General features: G+C 31.9%; 1 protein-coding gene across 5 annotated transcripts in view; it reads left to right on the forward strand.

Annotated features, from left to right (window-relative positions):
* The window catches only part of LOC144840072 (corticotropin-releasing factor receptor 1-like), a 347,896-nt gene that overhangs the window by 159,639 nt on the left and 167,385 nt on the right, over window positions 1-20,872 (forward strand). The window lies entirely within an intron of this gene.

Below are 20,872 nucleotides of genomic sequence, written 5' to 3' on the forward strand. Positions count from 1 at the left end.
CTTAATGTTCGCAACGTGACTTAAAATCCCGTAAAGATAAAAGGCATTACAAACTGATTGTGAAAATCAATATAATGTCTAAATTCAATTTGAGATGTATTGATATCCCGCATCATTGCGTCCCGCAAATTGTAGCTAACATGTAATTGGTTACCTTATAAGTATTTTAAACCACCGTTGTATATACGTATCTGTCACACACACTCGTGCTCTGCGATTGAAATCCAGTTAATCTAATCCGATTGAAAATATTAATCAATGTTTGTGAATGATTTCAAATAAACAGACTGATTTAATATTTCATGAAATAATTATTTTAGTATAACATTCGTGCGCGTTGATCGTATACACTTTGATTGAACCGTATTATATAGTCTTCAAGGGCGAAATATTCTATATTATAACGCACAGTTGGATAAGATACTATAATATCATTATATAATAACTATATCGTTATGTAATTAATATTATATTCAAATCAATCGTTATCACCTCCATAATGGTAATTAGAATGAATTGCGTATACTAAAACAAGCCTAATATTGTGTACTGTTTTTATGTCTTACCTTTTACTATATTTGAAATTTGGTGAAATAAATGATATGATATGAAAATAGCTAGACCTAAAATATCGTGTTCTGTTGAATTGTTGACAGAATTCACAGTAGCCTAGGTGGTATAAAACAAACTTGATGTTCAACGAAATTCGGTGAAAGATTACATATTTTCACTCGGCATTGTCTTCGTGAAAATATATAACAAGTAAGTAAGTAAGTGAAAATATAACCTTTAAACATCCATCTCATGAAATTATTTTCCCTATTACACCCTATTATTTGTTTAATATTATGCTTTTATTGACTTTTAATGCATCTTGTTACCTGATTGCATTGCTAGTGTCAAATACTGTATGTATGTGACTGCTATATATTTTCAAGGGTTTTGGTACGATGTTAACACCTTACAGTCTACCGTACCTAGAATCTCAACGTCTCCCACTCCACTGCTTGCTAACAATTGCAGCCTATGTGTAATGCATAACAATGCCATATCGTAACTCTTATAGATACAAATAAAAAAGAGAAAATTGTCGCGGACGTACAAAATAAAATAATTTTATGAGCAATTCGGCGCGCGTGTCAAAGGTCGTTTCTTCGTAGGCCTACGTGGAGTCAGCGACAATATGTAAACAATCCGTGATTGAGGTTTTACATAAAATGAACTATTAAAACACGTTTGTTTATTATTATTTTTTATTATTATTATTAATTTACTACGATGCGGCAGCTATAAGTATATAAGGTCATTAACTCAGATCACCAAAGGAAACATCCGTCTTCATTATTTCTACCATCCCCTTCCACATCATTGTGGTATTCCTAAACAAACGAACATGCCCCAACATCCGATGGTTAATCAGCCCTGAAAGGGCAACAACCACAAGACTGACTGAACGGTCACTGTTTAACTGTCCAAAAGTGCCTGATGTATCTCTCAATTTATACGCAGGTAACTCGACGGACGCGTACTAAATCCGAAAAACATTCTGCGCACGTTAAATACTATATGATTATGTGTGGAATGACCTTTTGCCTCAATATACGCAAGTCACGTAATCGTAAACAAAGTGTTGATAACTTCAGTCGCAATGCGTCTCCCATAGTCTATCATATGTAATCGATCGATTTTAAAACAAAATGTACGTAAGTTCTAGGCGTAATGTTTTCAAAATATCAAATTACAGATTATTAATGCGCTATTGTCCTTATAATATTTCCCTTGAAGTCTATACCCTCGCTTTTTCGAAGTTAGCCATTTTTCAGACAAAAAACTAACTTTTAAAAAAGGTCACATTAAACTATTAGCACTATACCCTCAGACAGTACCATGTCCGGCCTACATTTCAACGAATTTTACTTAATCTTTGACGTCGTTCTGCGGTTATATTAAGTAAACAATCGAGAGTAGTAATTTACCAGTTCTGTCGAATTTTATGCAAAATCATTGACACTGAGTATAGATACTTGTTCCTGAATAATGAGAAACTGTTCATAGATAATTTCCGTACAATGGGACAATCTGATATGTGAAGATAACACTTTATTCTCAAGAGTAAACATTTTCAAAAATGATTAAAACAAATGTTGTAAGTCATTAGATATTTTGTATCATCAATTAGGCCTATATTTTTATAATCCGTTTTCCGTTTTATTATAATATACCTATGTAAGGCCTAATTCAAATGGGTAGGCCTATCAATACTTTTACATGTATATATCATGTTTCATCACGAAGTCTTGTTTATTATTAGCTAATATTATTCATTTAAAAAAAAATATTATTCACTATCGATGTAAATATCAATAATGAAGCAATGTAGATTTATTGATTTAAAAAAAAATTATTTATACAAAATACAAGTAAAACAAGAATTTTGTAACCTATTTATTATTTATTTTCACAATCCAAAAAAACGTACAATCCGATATTTGAGTATTAAAACCACCAGAAATTCTTTTAAATGCCAAAGAAATGTGTTTCACGTGCAGGCCTACTGTTTGCCATATTCGGCACTCTTACGTGATATTATACCATTATATTTTATGTTATTAAAGACTAAATAACATAGGGTATATTTCATGACATCTCACCTGTATAGACTCTCCACATTTAACATGTAAGATGTCTTCAGAGTGCGTGGTATTTACTCCGGTATGAGCATTGTATTTGTTATACCCATTATTGATTAGTAGGCTTTAGGCTAAAGTATATTACTAAATACAGGTTGTTTTGGTTATTGTCTATCGGTTACAAATTACAAATTAGTCATAGTTACAAACTGAAATATTCTATTTTTAGATGAAATAAATATTTGTTGCGTAAATAAACTATTTATAGGAAGGAATAGAATGTTGATTGTCTGTAAGGTCACAAAACTTACTAATCTGCACGGGAGCAAAACAATAACCTAAATGCAAATCATTATTGCTCGGGTCAAGTTATTTAGAGCAGAATAATTTTTCTTTTAGATAACATTTGTATGTTCATAGGTATTGCTTTTTTTTTATACGAAGTGCTTTGAATAAACTAACAATTAGTAGGTTTTGTTTTCAATACAAAAACAATTATTGTAAAAAATGTAAGGTTACATGTATAAATCCAGAGGTTGTATAGCCTGTATTCTACATGAGTTTCAAACGTAAAATAACTAAAACTTAATAAGCATTACAGCATATTTTCGTTACACGTTTCATAATGAATAACATTCTTTACATGTTTAGGTGTCATGATATTTCAAACTTGTTCTTGTGATTGTGAGCATGGGCACTAACAGTTTCCCAAATCCCCAGCCAGATGAACCTTCCTGGAGGAAATCCACAGGTTTCAAACGCCAGTTTTATCGTATTTTACAGACAAAATTACCTCCTTAACTTCTGCGGATATATTTCGTTATGCTCCGTGATTTCCGTAATAGGCCTACTGAATTTAACTTTACACGATGTAGGCCTACTTTTTAATAGGAAACATGAACAACATAAATATGTTATGTTTAATCAAATATAGACATTTTATTATTATAACACCAACCCAATGCATCAAGTATGCATCATAATCAGAAAAAATATGAATTTCAAAAGCGGAAGTAAAGGCTATTCAACAAGATTAGAATTCTGTCATGGCATTCTGTAATAAATGCTTTTTTTTTAAAGAAGAGTACTTCTAATTTTTTAGAAAAAATTAAATTAATTTATAATTATTCCGTTTATTTATTTTTATTTTTTATTATCAAAAATATACACAAAAAAACACCATTAAGTCATTTGGCATGAAACTCAAACGGGATCTAAATCCCTAAGACTAATAGCAATGTGTTCCCCTAAAAACGTAAAAAACTTGTAATGGAAATGCGTAAATGGAAATGGGAATTAGTATTTAAGATTTTTTTCACTTCAGGTTGAATATCAACCTTACGAATGAAGAGAATATCATTTTAAAACAAATAAAAAACTTTAACAAATGAACAAAATAAAATTATGAAAGAAACATGAAAAGAAATGGCGAAATATTGTTGTAAGGAAGACAGGAGTAAAATATAAGTTTAAAATTTGTATTATGGAAAAAAACACAAATATAATGTAATAAACAAAGATAATATAAATTCATAATATTTAATTAGAATACAGGCAATTTAAAAATGTAATTTAAAGCTCTGTCTACCCAATCAAAGTGTATGTGACAAAAAATGTGATGTGCCCATATATGGATATGATGATGTCTTATCACTACCATATTTGGGTATATCACTACCATATTCACACCATCACACTTTTTGTCATACTAGTTTGATAGTGCAGACAAATCTTTACAGTAAATTTATTGAACAAAATTACATTCAGTATTCCATAGAGGACATTTCCTCAATATGATTTCGAAAATTAATATTAAAGGAGTATGCCTAAGTCATTTTATCACGACACATACTTTCATTTTACTCTTGTTTGTTCCTAACAAGTCAATAGAGAATAGTACGTTTATGATGCTGAGTGTATTATTATCGTCCCTTTTCGATCTCATTATAATAAATTTAGTTACAAAATTATGAAAATGAAGGGACACTGTTGACTACAAGGTGTCTTAAACGCAAAACAAAGCGCTAAAACAATTAGTTCAGTCTAATCAACGCTGTTGCACTTTTATTCTACCGTTATCTATTCTTTTTTTTCATGAATGACATTAAATGACTGTATTGCTATGGAGGAAAATAAATGTCTTTTGAAATGAAACTAATTGGAATTATTATACATTGCAAACTTAAAGTGTAAGTTCAAAACTGCCAGAATTGTTTAAAAGAGAATAAATAAAGAATATCCCTACTAAATAATAAACGCAATTCACAAAATTTAAAGTTGTCTTCATCTTCATCGTCCTAAGTTTCACAATCAACAACTTGATTATTACGGAACTAGGATTAGTAATACAAGCATAATTATTTACAGTATAGTTCTATCTAACCCCGTAAATTGGACCTACATTTTAATTTTAAATTTCGCTTTAAAAAATAGAAATTTAAAAGTTACAATTCGAATCACTGCACATTGTGGTTATGGACCTAATATAGCACGTGAAACCCTTGGTTAGATTTGCTTGTTCGACCTGTTTGTTATGATAAGACATGCGTAGTACTATTATAAACGCTTCCTCGAGCAGCAGGGCAAAGAACGTGGCGACAACTGAACAACCCTTCCCGTGTTTATTGTCACGTTCACGCTATCATATTTGTGTCAGAAAACCCCCCAAAGACGTTCAACAATAATATTTTTTCTGTAAACAAAACTGTACTATTTGTGGCTATTATTTTTATTTATGTCAAGGAAACCAGGTATTGAGCATGCGTAGTTTATTGTTTATTTATCAAATATTAGTTTCCACCTCAGGATCAACCTTGAATCATTGGAGATTAATCCATAATTGAAAACTACTCACACAAAAAATGTGTAACAATATAGCATGCAAACATTATCACACGCATTAAAAATAAAATGGGAATTTACAAAATAAAAAAAGTTTATGAATTTGTTTTAAATGATAATAATAATAAATTATTTTATACAAACTAACAAAAGTTAGCAAACTTAAAACAAAGTAAAACCTTTTTTTGATAAGTTGCATAATACTCATCTATATATAAGTATAATACATGCTAAAGCATATTACACTTTAGTAACCACTATAGTCGTTTTCTTTTACAGTTTTACATAAAACAAATGAAAAATAAAGATGAAAAAATAATCTCTTTTTGTTTGTTTGTTTGTTTTATTTAGTTTTAAATTAAACAGTTGGATTTAAATAAAACTCCATTTCGGACAATGGGCTTTCGGATGAAAGTTTTGTTTTTAAATTACTGTTTTAGTATTTCAATAATTTTTAGTGAATAACCTAGGTCTAATATTATGATGTGACATTAAAAAGATTATTTTGCTCTTCTTTTTCTTTTTCAGGGGAACAAATTATTTTCAAGGTAAGTGTTAGGATAAAGCATGTTTGGATAATGTTGAGTCCGCAATATGTACTCTAGAATAAGTATCAATATAGAAGTTTATGATAAAAAAAAAATAATAATAATAGATCTATTTTCGATTTTTATATACCAACGATTTCTTTAGTAGTAACGTGGTCAGTAAGTAAAAAAAGTATTATTGAAAATACTTACCTTGTAAATTTTTCCAACCCCGTCCCTTAAAAAAAAATAAATAAAAATAACAACGAAAGAAAGAAACAAATATTACCAATTTGTATTCTGTTTGGTAATACAGTAAATGCTGCAAATAATCAGTAGGGCATCACATTTGTGCCCACGTGATTCACAAAACTATATTACAATGTTATAAATTACTGTGATACTAATTACCGGTTACTGATTTTTTACGATTTTTATTTACATAATGGGTTCTACAAAAGTGTAAATATTTTAAAATGAAATAATATGATAATGATAACCATAAGACAATTAAATATGTTATAACTATCTGTTCTTTTGGGAAAAAAAGGTTAACGACGCAGCTAAGTATTATCGTCTTTGTCTTAACTTTTTTTTTTCTTTTTAAACTTATTTTGTAAGTGTAAAAAAAATATAAAAATAAATGAAAAAAATGAAATATGAAGTGAATTTACAGCATTTAAAACCTACCACTGATGAAGTTGATCAAATTGTAATGATAAAAGCAAAATAGAATATAAAAAAAAAGTGTTAATACTAAAAACAATATGAAAATGTTATGGTGATGATGATATTAATGTATATAATATTATGTTCCACCTCCCCACTAAAAAAAAATAATAATATTAAAAATGTATAAAAAATACATGTATATAAATACAATTCATTTATCATGACTAATTCTTTTGTTACTTTTGTAAAAACCGCAGTAGCGCAGTAATTATGTACTGTCTGTTCTTTTGTAGGACTATCACATCCACGTATATTTATACGTATACTTATGTATACATGATTCAGCATAATGAGATATAAGGGAAATTTGTTAAATAGTATTTTGTCAGAAGCTCTTTTTGAGTTGCGCGAGAGGTTATTCTCGTGGGTATATCTTGCCACTTAATGGAAATCCCACATCCCAAGGATGAACTAGGTCAACGGACACTAACACACACGATTACTACTACAACAACCACGAATTACACATTTAATGAACAATAAATACTGATAAAATAATGATAAAAATAAGGAAGAATTTGGAGTAGCGCGCCCTCAAACACGAGTAACTTTCAGCGATCTGTGAAATTTAATTTTGCGACCAATGAAATGTTATGTCAATGTATATTGTATAAATCATGTAGAAATAAAGGATACGTGACGTAAAGGAAGCGTGGAAGTAGAACAAAACTTGGGTGGTACACGTGTTGTGAAAATAATGTATAATTGCAGCGGCAAATTGTGCAGCATTTGGTGCTCCCTGATCACCTCAAATTAGTAAATCATCAAAAGCTCATACATTTTAATTTAAATAATAAGGACACAATTGAAAAAAAAGAAACACATGTAGAACATTTAAAGTGTGAACTTTTACCTAGGAACAAATATAACTCATGAGAATGAATACTTATTACATTTTTAAAAACAGTTAAAAGGAAGAAAATAAATGCTATTTTCAATTGAAGGTAAAATTACAAAATCTAAAACGTATACAAATACCAATATAAATCATATCGACCAGAAGAAATAATTATTGGTTCTTATAAAAGGAATGTTATTTAAAAAATAAAATTGTATATATATATTTTTTTTAAAAACATTACCAAATTAAAACAAAAAATTATGTTTGAATGATTACCATAGGTCATACTGTATAATATAATAAAGAAGCAATGTGTGATTTGGTTACTGGTATAACAGGTTTCAAACTAGAGTTTTCACCTGGGAAGAGAAGGATTACAGTTGGTCCCGAAAACGTGGTGATGTAATGACAAAGGTGATCATGCACGACCTACTTGTTACGAGTTTGGTAATATGCTCCCTCCCCTCCCGCTCTCGCACTCTCTCCCTCTCTCCTCCTCTCCCTCTCCAGAAACATTGTTGCCACATCTTTGTAACAGAAATACGATGACATCGTATGCCGTAAATAGTATCATGTCACCAGAGGCTGTCAACGCGTTTAGTATGTGTTGTTTCCTATTCGAATAAAACGTGTAATTGAAACCATTGCAAACGTGATCGTGAAATATGGAATGATGTTACGTATTTTCGGTTCATTGATTGCCAGTGGAAATTGATCGTTACACCCTAAAAGGGAACTACAATGACGGATGTAAACACATATCCCTTGTCATCAGGAATTCTAGATCACGTTTTAATAATTCTACAGCGTGCTAAATCACTCATTCGGGCAGGAATCCTTTAAAAAATGACTACAGAAAAAAATGAGCATTCCAGAAGCATTAAAAATGTTAATTTTAATTAATTAATGTTTATCTCAATAATTATTTATGACATAAATACAAACAATAAATTAGTAGCACGTTTTAGAATTATAATTAATAATAATTCAAATTATTATTAAGACCTTTTTTATATTTAAATTCTGTATAAAGTTAGACCTATTATAAATAATATTAATAAATGTGCAGAGTATAAGAAGGGTGGCGTGGCGTACGTACATAACCTCTTATACACCATGAGTGATTGTATTGCTATTTTTTGACCACAATTACTTGTCATATAAACGTATAAACAGACAATTATAGCTAAAAATAAGGTAATTTCCTGAATTACTGTTGTAAAATTTAAATATCGCTGTATCACATAATTTGTCTATAATTCTAGTAGTAGGGAGAATAAATTGTCAAAAAGAATGGAAATCTGGTGGTTGAACGAGTCTTCTCAGATAAGGACTATAAACCGTAGGTCCAGTGTACATCTAGCTCGTGTGCACTTTAAAGAACCTAGTACATCTTTCGAGACGAGTAGAGGGTTACCCCGGTGTATTAGTACATCACAGCCACTGATCACCAACTGGGCCCTCTGGGAGACCAGTCTTTGACTGAAGAGGTTACCCAGTATAAATATATATTTCAATCAATCAATTAATCAATCTATTTAAACAGCAGAGAATCATTGTCCCTTGCAGGAAACAACACTGTACTTGGTAGGCTAAAATCTAAACACTTTGCAAAGAATGTTACAATAATTCAGAGTAGGCTAAACTCTTTCTTTAACGTTTATAATCTAATTTCTTATACCAATAATATTTCAATATTGTTATTGCATATAACTGTATTGTAATTGTATTTAATTAATGTGTAGAGCTTTGCGTCAGGGAGTTGAGTAGTAGTATACGAGAGCTGAGCCTACTCCACAGTAGTTAATCAATTACAACCATGTTAGTGCAGTACCCACTGCTTACTTGGGCTTGAGTCTAACCCCTGGCCATCAGCGAAAGCTCGGTGGTCTACAGGTATGAACGTCAAGCTAGTGATATGGAGGTCGTAGGTTCGAGCCAAACCCGAGAATTTCTTCTCAAATGTTTAGTATAAAGTACAGATTACGTAAGAGTATAGGGCAAAACATCTGCCAAATAACAATATTGTATACATGTATACATAAGGTGGTAGAAAAATCAAATTCCAATGCCATTCAACGAAACGACAATATCGTTTGTCTAATAATTTAGACCTTCTGTTTTTATCATATTTTCAGACCTGAATTTGGATGTATTTTGATGGAAGCTAGCTAATCGATATCTCCTTATATTAAACTTTTGTTTTGGTTTCAATGCGTATTGGTAAAGTACGTAATATTTGTTTTATATATATGTTTTTAAAATTGTTTTGTTGTTTTTTTAATGACGTTCACTTTAATAATTTTTTTTTTTTTAGTTTACATTTCAAAAATTTAAGAGCGAAACGTGTTATGAATGTTACTAAAATATTAACGCTTTATAAGCTGCTTATAAGTACTGTATATGCATTCTTTCTCACTCTTTGCGCCTTATTTACGTTTCTTTTTACGATTTAATTATTATTTCTTGTTTATGTTACTTAAATGTTACCAAAATATCACATTTTATGTTAGAATAATTCAAGTATCTTTCATTGTTCACCTTTTTTTGTTTCTACAAAATGAAATAATAATCAGTCATCGCAATTACGATTTCAATTAAGTGCTTCCTAGCCATTTTATTTGTTATTTGTGTATCATGTGCAGGGTATTACTGTATAATTATAATGTATATATAAAAATGTATAGGCCTACTTTTATAATAATTGTGTGATTATAAAACAAATGAAAAACATTTCTTAATCTTATTATGTTATTGTTTGTTTATAATTTACTAGAAATACGAGCAAGAAATATCACTTTACTTTGTGGTTAAAAAGCTTGCTTAGGCCTACCGATCATATAGCCGTCTTGTACTGTGGCACAGTATAACAATTTGTCTCAGGGCTAAAAACACCGACACTACCTAAGCAATCATATTCTTAGACAACTTGTAATTGGCCATCGCTGTTAGATGTGTGTTGGAAATAATATAATACAATAAAGTTTATAATTCAATAAATTCCGTTGAATTATCTATTATAAAAATATTAAGAACGCATTCTTCGATGACTACGGTACATAATAGGATTCGTTTTGAGAAGTGTGTCTGTTATATGCTGCTAAAACTATTTATATTCACGTTCATACTGCACAAACACGTAATTTACACATAACATAAGCGGAGAACTGCGTATCTTTTCCTATTATAATCTGTATCTATTCCTGAACAAGTTTCCGCTCAAACGCCGCCCGTCCGCTTCGAACTTTGTGTACTGTCATGAAAACAATAAGATATTAAAATTTGTTTTCCGCTTACCGTTGTTGCTAGATGCATCACATCATATTTGTGATATGTTTAATGTGTTGTTCCCGTACAGTTAGCACCAGACATGAACATTCTGACTATTATTCGATTTTCGAAGCAGGTTGACGCATTTATTCAAAAGAAAGAAAGCCTTAAAAACAGAAAATATTGAATTCGTTTAGGCCTACATTTCAACGATAAATAAGATAAATACTACAGACTACTTTTTGAGGAATCAAATTAGTAAACAAAATTAAAAACAAGTCATAACCAAAAGCAACATTAATATCATAGGTTAGATCTACTTAACAATTATAATTTTCCATTTAACTTATCTTTTACACAAGAAAATGTTTCATTTAATATGTTCACTTCGAGGAAAAACAATAATTAAAATATAGATATTTAAAATAGTATTTGGTAAACCAAGAACTACTTAATAAAGAGAACCGATTTGCATTACTTAGGCCTATACGGAGGCTTCAGTTATTATTTCCTGAAGAATGAATCTACTCGAACACAAATAAGAACACAAATAAGATAGTTTAACAAGAAAATGTTAATCATGTATTTTACCGCCATATTTCATTTCTACATTTTAATTAACATCGTATCTAAAATTTTAAATGAGAAAAAATATGGTTAATACTGAATTCTGGCATCTTATTATGTAAATATACCTGTATTTTAACTACTTTAAACACTTACTTTTAATTGTCACAAATGTACTTATATGTATATAATATATTCATCAATGAGAATGTAAATGAACGTGAGAAGAACTCACACAAGACAAAAAAAAGAATGAATGGGATGTAATTTACCCAGGGCAATATAATGTACGGTAAATTAAACGTGAAGAAAACAATTAAATCGGTGTCTAATTCGTTTGATTCGATATCACAAATTCGTAAAATTATGCTAAAATTTAAAAAAAATTATTAAAACAAGAAAATACTATTAAATAGTATTTTATTGTTTTATTTATTTAAAAAAAACACCAAAATCATGGAGCAGAGGAGTGGGTTTTTGGTAATACAATTTACCCACTCTCACACTAAACATAACTTCGTGACTGTCGAAATTGTTCTTACATTTACAAGAATGAGTTTTTCACAATGACATCGTCGTAAATTTGATCGTTAAATAATAAAAATAAAAAAGGTGTATGGAGAATACTGAAAACATTGGGGAATCCTATGAATCTATTTAAAGAAGGGGAATAAAATTTAATATAAAGGCGATAACCGGTAGCATTGACAAGTGGATTAATTTCTTCCGTTACATCGTTTTTAATATGTCATTCAAATCCAAGGTGAATACAATAATTTGTAATTGTTGTTTGTGGTTAAACAGTGAACTTTTTTATGTAAGATTTATATTGTGGTTTTCAAAGTACTTATAATACCATAATTCATGACTCGCTATAACATTATGCCTTGCTAATTCTACAGAGTAAAAGATGCTGATAATAATGACAACAATGTTTCGTTTCATTTATTTATTTAGCATAATATCAACACCAACCTATCACCATCTACCATTTGAAAACATCTTATCTTATTTAGTTATCATTAATAATTGTGTTTATGTTAAATAATATTTTGTTCTTGTAAAAAAATCACATTATTTACTTATTATCATAATATATTTATAAGTATCTATTTCCCTCATAATATACAGGTATTTTCAATATTGTTGAACATAATTGTATGTTGATTGTATTGGCCGAGTCCAAACAGCTTTTTTTCTATTAATAAATAATTGTTCCTAAAAGTTTACAATTTATGAGTTGTTTCCAGGCAGCCTAAGATCCGTTATCGAGAATCTTTAAAATCAATTGTTATTAACGTGTGAAAATAAAACAGGGCATGGTTTGAGGAGAGAACCATACAACTACCGATACTAGTTAGCCTATTTATAGTAACTTTACAAACATGCTAAACAGAAGGCGTCCTTCACCTTATCCCGCCCAAACAATTAAAAGAAAATTGACAGCTTTTGTTGCTGTTAGCCAATCAGAGTAGCCAACTTTATTCATAGTTAATAGAACTAAACCTATTTGTTTATTCATTGATAAAATGTCATTAATTGTTATAAAAACACTTCGTTGAAATTACGTCAGGAATGTGATAGGTACAATGAATATTTTGTTTAGATTAGGAAATAATATCCACTTTTTTGTCTTTTTGTTTTCTTTAAAGTTTATTCGATTTTTATACAGTGTATGCGATGAGCAGTGAACGTGACTAACTTCTCTCACAGGTATTCCAAACGTGATCTATCTAAATCACCTCTTAACCATGATAGAAGGATATGTACTTAGTTTTTAGATAATATTTGTTTAAAACAATATCCATACCTTTTGTTTTGCTCCAATATGAAGGTAAACAGTAAGATGCTTATGATGCAGATGTTTAATTTATCCTTCAATTTCGTCATGTCGTGTTATGATAATTCAATGACTATACTACTATAAATTTGATTCTTTAAATATGACTTAAATGAAATATTTAAACATAACATTATAACATACTGTTTTGGCCAAGTACGCAAAGATGTCCGGTCACATACATTTAGCAAATAGAACCACCTTCCGTATCCTGACAGATTTTTTACCCACCACGATTAACACCATGGCAAGTTCTCTTCCCATGTTTGTTTCAAAATGAACCCTACCTGATACAATTGACATGGTTGTTGTAAAACATAATCTTAAATTGCGTACGTATTTACTGAAAAGATTTGTTTAATGATTGTAATTATCGAAAATATATGTGGTTGCATGCTATTGAGAACAACATTTATCAAGAAATGATCAATTCTCACCCGATTCCCAATCTCCTCCACATAGGCTACTCTCTATTTCCGAAACATCATAGGAATATTTGGTAATACAGCATCTCATGTATACCACATATGGTACCTGTATCATGTAAGGTTAGGTTAAAGGTTAGGTTACTACTACATATATGTGATGTTGTATTACCAAATATTCCTATGATACTTCGGAAATAGATACCGAGAATCGGCTGCAATTCTAGAAAACGTGAGTCTACACAAATATAAGTATTTAAACTCTTTTTTAAAAGACAGAGGTATTTGTTCTTTCAAGGTGACAGCAGTGTATTAATGTACCAGTATACTTCTTTCTTTTTCGTATAGCTAAGCATCCAAGTGTCAAAAGTGCCACCTTGAGGACAAAACTAGATCAATTCAAGGCTGTTTTGGACGTTCTGTCCCCGTGTGAAAAACCGACAAACAACACAGGCAGACGACAATCAGCCCCAGGCAGCCGTGTTTCACCGCGTGAAACGAAAATACAGTTGTTGGTTAACATTTCGCGTGCCTCGTATGCCCAGGTATGTATAATCACTCATCCAATCACTTACCATGATATATTGTGGTCCAATAGTGACGTCATCATTCCGAACTAAAATTATACAGTACAGAGGAATCCAATGTAGGTATAATCAACTCATTTTCAGGTCTCGCTTGGCCTTATTATGGCATGTGAAATAAAAGTATTTTAGAAAAGATGACTTAAGTAATTAATAATTCAAAAACAAACTCGTTTTAAGAACCTACAATTCTATCCATTAGCAAAGGTATTTATGCACAAACTTAGCTTTATAAGATAGCGTTGCTAAGGACATGTGCTTAATGTTTTTTTGGCTCACAACTTCCTGTTGAACACCTCGTTTGTTTATCTTTCTGTAGTAATTCAACATTTTGATTACAAACAGTTTTTGTAATAAAATAACTATAACACTGGACAAAGGCCTACTTTGTCAATTTCAATGATCTTTGGTTTATTTTAAAGTTAATTATATGTGGATTATAATATATATACATATATAACACTTGCACTGATGAAGGGCTAGTGTTGCCCGAAAGCTCTGCTAATTTTTCTGGCTGTTTTACTTGTTTTGATTTAGCTTTTCGCTTTTTTTTTGTATCTCCATTGAGATATATCCAGCCACTGATACCCACAGCATTGTCATTTTTTCAGTAATTTGCCTTTGGATTTACATATATAACAATAACAATAATAAACTCAAATTGATACACTGCCTACATTATTATATACAAATTCCAATATAATCAGTGCCTCTGATAAGCAAACACACTTTTAAATTGGTCAACTGGCACCTGATGTATTACTCGCTACATGGTAGTTTTGCTGTAGCCTATTGTTGTTTTCTATGTTGTATAACTGGAAAAACTGCACCTGCATTTTACTCCTGTTACATAGGCCTACTGTCGTGCGTTGTTTTTAAACATTCAATCGGAATTTCCTTGAACTTTCAATCTCTGGTGAATGGCAATAAAATTTCTCCTCGAAGGAAATTAATTTCCAGATTCAAACGTGTTATGTTGTTAAATAGTGGGCGAATGTGGAGTTAAGATAAACAAAGTTTTAAGTAGGACTTATTTATTATCACAGAGTATTGAAACGCAACGTAGGCCCTACATATTGACGCAAGACAGAAAGAAACGAAAGACGCAGTGTGTTAAAGTTGTGGCTTTATTGTTGATGTAGTGTAGGTGTTTATGAAGATGCGGATAGTGGTAGTGGTTATTAAATCGACTGGACAACGGCAACGGGTAGTATAGAGTTATCTTGAGGAAGTGTGAATTGTCGAGTAAATCAGTAGTAGGCTATGCATTATTAATTAAGAGAATAATTCATCGCGGTAATGTGCAAACATTTCAGTAGAATTCTTGTTACTTTCCGAATATTTCAGTAGAATCCGAAATGTGCAGTTAAATATTGGTAGGGGCATGTTACAACCGTTAATGTAGAAAACGCCAGCTAATGTCGAAACAACTGTTAATGTAGAACAACCCACCGCTTATGTAGTAAAACCTCCAGCTTATGTTATGTAGAAACACCAACAGCTTATGTAGTAAATAAAAATCAACACCAGCTAATGTAGAAACAGTCAACAGTTTATGTAGTAACGAAAATTGCCTCCCAGCTTATGTAGTTACTATCGCCAGTTAATGTAGAAAATGTTATATATTTTACAAAAATGTCTCATTACTTAGCTATCAGTCTTTCCACCTCTCGTAAGCAACCAACTTTCTAAAACGACCACACATCGTAAGCAACCATCTCTCTTAAGGACCACACTTCTTTTAAGGGACCACGAACTCTTTCTCTCTATTAAAGGACCGCTTCTCATAATCGTCAGTGACGACTCTTTTAAAGGACCACCTCTCTTAACGATCCCACCTCTCGTAAGTGACGACCTCTTTTAAAGGACCACCACCTCTATTACGGGACTGCTTCTCATAATCGACCATCTCCCATCACATTAACCTCTCGAAAGTGACCACCTCTATTGAACGACGGCGGTCGTTCAATAGAAGTGGTCACTTACCAGAGTAATTTGCCTTTGGATTTATATATATATATAAACCAATAATAATAATAAAAATAACATTGCAGTAGTAACGTCGGTAATGTCCGAACATTGCAGAAGTCTTATTTATGTATGTCCGAACATTGCAGAAGTCTTATCGATGTGTGTTCAAACATTGCAGAAGTCTTATCGGTGTGTGTCTGAACATTGCAGAAGTCTTATCGGTGTGTGTCCGAACATTGCAGAAGTCTTATCGGTGTGTGTCTGAACATTGCAGAAGTCTTATCGGTGTGTGTCCGAACATTGCAGAAGTCTTATCGATGTGTGTTCAAACATTGCAGAAGTCTTATCGGTGTGTGTCTGAACATTGCAGAAGTCTTATCGGTGTGTGTCCGAACATTGCAGAAGTCTTATCGGTGTGTGTCCGAACATTGCAGAAGTCTTATCGGTGTGTGTCTGAACATTGCAGAAGTCTTATCGGTGTGTGTCCGAACATTGCAGAAGTCTTATCGGTGTGTGTTCAAACATTGCAGAAGTCTTATCGGTGTGTGTCTGAACATTGCAGAAGTCTTAACGGTGTGTGTCCGAACATTGCAGAAGTCTTATCGCTGTGTGTCCGTACATTGCAGAAGTCTTATCGGTGTGTGTCCGAACATTGCAGAAGTCTTATCGGTGTGTGTCTGAACATTGCAGAAGTCTTATCGGTGTGTGTCCAAACATTGCAGAAGTCTTATCGATGTGTGTTCAAACATTGCAGAAGTCTTATCGGTGTGTGTCCGAACATTGCAGAAGTCTTATCGGTGTGTGTCCGAACATTGCAGAAGTCTTATCGGTGTGTGTCAGAACATTGCAGAAGTCTTACCGGTGTGTGTCTGAACATTGCAGAAGTCTTATCTTTGTGTGTCCAAACATTGCAGAAGTCTTATCGGTGTGTGTCTGAACATTGCAGAAGTCTTATCGGTGTGTGTCCGTACATTGCAGAAGTCTTATCGGTGTGTGTCCGAACATTGCAGAAGTCTTATCGGTGTGTGTCTGAACATTGCAGAAGTCTTATCGCTGTGTGTCCGTACATTGCAGAAGTCTTATCGCTGTGTGTCCGTACATTGCAGAAGTCTTATCGGTGTGTGTCCGAACATTGCAGAAGTCTTATCGGTGTGTGTCCGAACATTACAGAAGTCTTTTACATTTTATTTCTATACTTAATTTTGCAAAAGTTCTTTTTTTCCTAACAATATTAGGCTATTGAGGTTTAGGCCTATATAATATTCATTGGCTATTACTAGTTAGCTATAGATAGGCTAGCCCTACACTCTAGGTCCAGTCGGCCCTACTAGTACTACTAGCTTGACAGGGGCTATGCCTAGCTAGATTAAACAGCAGGGTTAGACCATAAGCATGCTTTTGAAATTTCATTTTCTTCTACAGTATTTATTAGAAATTGCAAAAACTGCGGACCATGACGAATTTCTGGTTGGTTTTACAGGCATATTTTTACGCATTAATAGGCCTAACACCGAATATCAGTAGCCTGATGTCTATTAACAAAAAATAAATAATTCAATCCCCTACATACCGTTTGTCAATTTTTGGTGTGCTTGGGCAACTATACATTTTTGCTTGGCCCAGCAGTTTGTGTCGAAACATTGCAGTTCTTTTGATCACGTTGTACAATTGTGGCGTCACCAGTCAAAGCTTGATTAATTCCCTCATTTCTTTTGATATTTGATATTGATAGAAAAATTAATAATAATGATATTGATATTTATTAACATTATCTTGGCCCAATTAAACGGTATCCTATAACCATTAGTACCTCTCAGAAATGTATACTAAGGTCATTGGGTTAAAATATATTGTTATTATGGGATGAAAGTGAACAGCGTGTAAGAACAGGTGAAATAAATCGCCTTTAGGTGTTAGACGGGTAGAACGACAAAATCAATTCTTTGCTGGGTGCTATTGGTAAGTAAATCAATGTTTCCTGGTTGTTCGGCAGTCCCAATCTGCCGGCACTTGAATACGATATTATCGACAAAATCAAGGTAACATGTTTTTGGCAAAGATTGATAGCATCGCCTGTCCAAATTTTGTTTCAAAAATCGTTATCACAACCAGCATTCCTTTATCGTAGATTGAATAATGGAAAGCCTAAGGTAATTATTAAAATTCATGAATTCATGGGGTAAAGCAGTGTATACTGACTGCCCATGTGATTATTCTTCTGGTTACTTACGTAACGTTATTTCATATCAGTCACGAGATATGTCAGTTATTAGCCTTCTCATCTGGGATGTATCTGTTTCCTTAAGTTAATATAGTTAAGAATCGCTTACATGAAAACTGATGTTTGATAAATCTTTAATTTCAGTTTATTTTACTTCACACAACATATAATAAATACATTTTTAATGATAAATATTATATAATAATACATTTTATTGTGCGTGAAGATTTCAACATAATGGCCTTTTTAAGTCTGAACCTTCAGAAAGAAACAAAACAAGCACTTTAAGTAGGCCTAAGTTCTTCTAAGTGCAGGAAAAAAACAAACAAATAAACCCCTGTGCGTTTAGATGAATTTGAACTGTATAGGATGTTGTGTGCCGTGTGTTTGTTGTAAATGTACACAAGTAAAATAAAAACATGAGAAGTTGATGCCAACTGCACTGGCAAAACAAGTCTAAAACATTACCCTTAAAATCATTAACATTTAAAGTGCCCGATTGTGTTACAATTATGCCTACATTTACTTGTTTATATACCGTACTATGACATTGTTTAATATTTTAGAAAGTCAAATTAACCGCCTCTGATAAGTATTGTATATTTTATATACTGTATTGTAAATAATGTATTTGAACTAAACATTCATCAATCACGTGCATCCGAAAAATCATAACCCGACGACTGAGGGCGACGCGCCAGTCAAACCTCATCCATTCAAATGCTGTTTTTTTTCTCCCCTAATCAGTGTTACTCTCATAGCAGCCACCTTCCATAACTCGATGTGGATAGTTTTTTTTTACAGTTTGTACATATTTTTAAATGTAATATGCCTCCACCTACAATGTTTGGAAATGAGATGGCCGACAGTATCTTTCGTAAACGACCGACTCGAGAATAACCACCTCAAGTTGGCCACTTCCAAACTTCCAAAGTATGTCTTTATTTTAAAGTAGACTGACTTGAATATTATTATATATTAAAGATGTCGAATAAAATCTGTAAAACAGCACCTGTCAGCAGTTATTATGTGATTGGTCGTACTGGTAATTTTATCTAGGCCACATAACCTCGTAGAACATGAAGATACGAATCGGCATTGTCCCCTTTGACTAAAGGACAATGACCAGGAGATATGTCAGTAAATCAAGTTCACTATTATATATAAACAAAATACTATTATTTATCTCCCACCATTTTATGTGGGTCTGAATGTTTTTATGAAAAGAAAATTGCAAATACATCAACTGATCAAAGCCTAATACCGCTGTATTACATCCGTTACTGTATAATCAGCCCGTAACACTATAATTTTGAGATACATAACAAACTATTTGACCTATATTATTTCTAACTTTGGCCTCCGTAATAGCGGATGCATATAACATCAATATAGGACTTCCCACCGTTGCTCGATTAAAAATAGAAATTATATTAAAATATTGTTTTCCTATTGGTGGTGGTTTACGAATTTTGTTCCATAAACGCAACTCGATGAGAGTATCGGCATTGTACTTAATAGGCCTACGTTATACGTTTAAATTTAACACCAGTCACTTACTCTAGTGTGAAATTCGTTACTTGTTTGTGTTATCCGACTAATTTAAGCTTTAAAAGGATATTACAATGTTAAATGGTATTGGGCATATAATGTGAAAGATTTAAAACGTCAAACAAATTGTTCGACAAATATCTTTCCAGGGAGTAGTAGGCTATCTCTCTCACATCCTAATCCCGGAAAATCTTAATTATATAGATACTCCATTACAAATTATGTCATGTTTATATATGTACCAAATATTATACAAATATACACCTCCTACACCGTCCTTTTCATCATTTTCTAATAAAGGTATCTGTACGGAATTTAAATAACCGGGTGTTTGTTGACAATACCACTAGTGGAGACTAAGTTAAAGGTAGTCGCATAGACCATTTATTCTGAGAAAATTACATTGTTAGGCCTACTGTACTTAATTTATTTCTGCAATCAAAAGCGTAGCTACGAAGACAACGGTGGTACTTCGTTTGGTTTGTCAATCAATCAATATCAATCCGAAAATTCTGGTTGATTATTAATATCGAACAAAATATTTCATCCGATGTTAGATAGGATTACTAACTATAATGTAGGCCGACTACTTACTGTAAATAAGTACATGAGACTCAGAAAAAACGTAAGAGACGGTGACAAAAATATATCAACAAATAGGCTACTATAGAAAGAATTATATATAGATCAGTGTGTAATTTGTTTAGGTACAATGAATACACTTTAAAAATAAACAGTATATTTTATGTAAAAAGTAATTCTGTATTCTGTAAAAATATTCTGTAATTGTTGAGCTACCTGAGGGCGCACTGACAATGTATTGGATTATCATAACCTTTTATTATCAAACTTGAAGAATTCAATGCTGACGG

This window comes from Antedon bifida, chromosome 4 (assembly GCF_963402885.1).
Source record: "Antedon bifida chromosome 4, ecAntBifi1.1, whole genome shotgun sequence".
Taxonomy (NCBI): Eukaryota; Metazoa; Echinodermata; class Crinoidea; order Comatulida; family Antedonidae; genus Antedon; species Antedon bifida.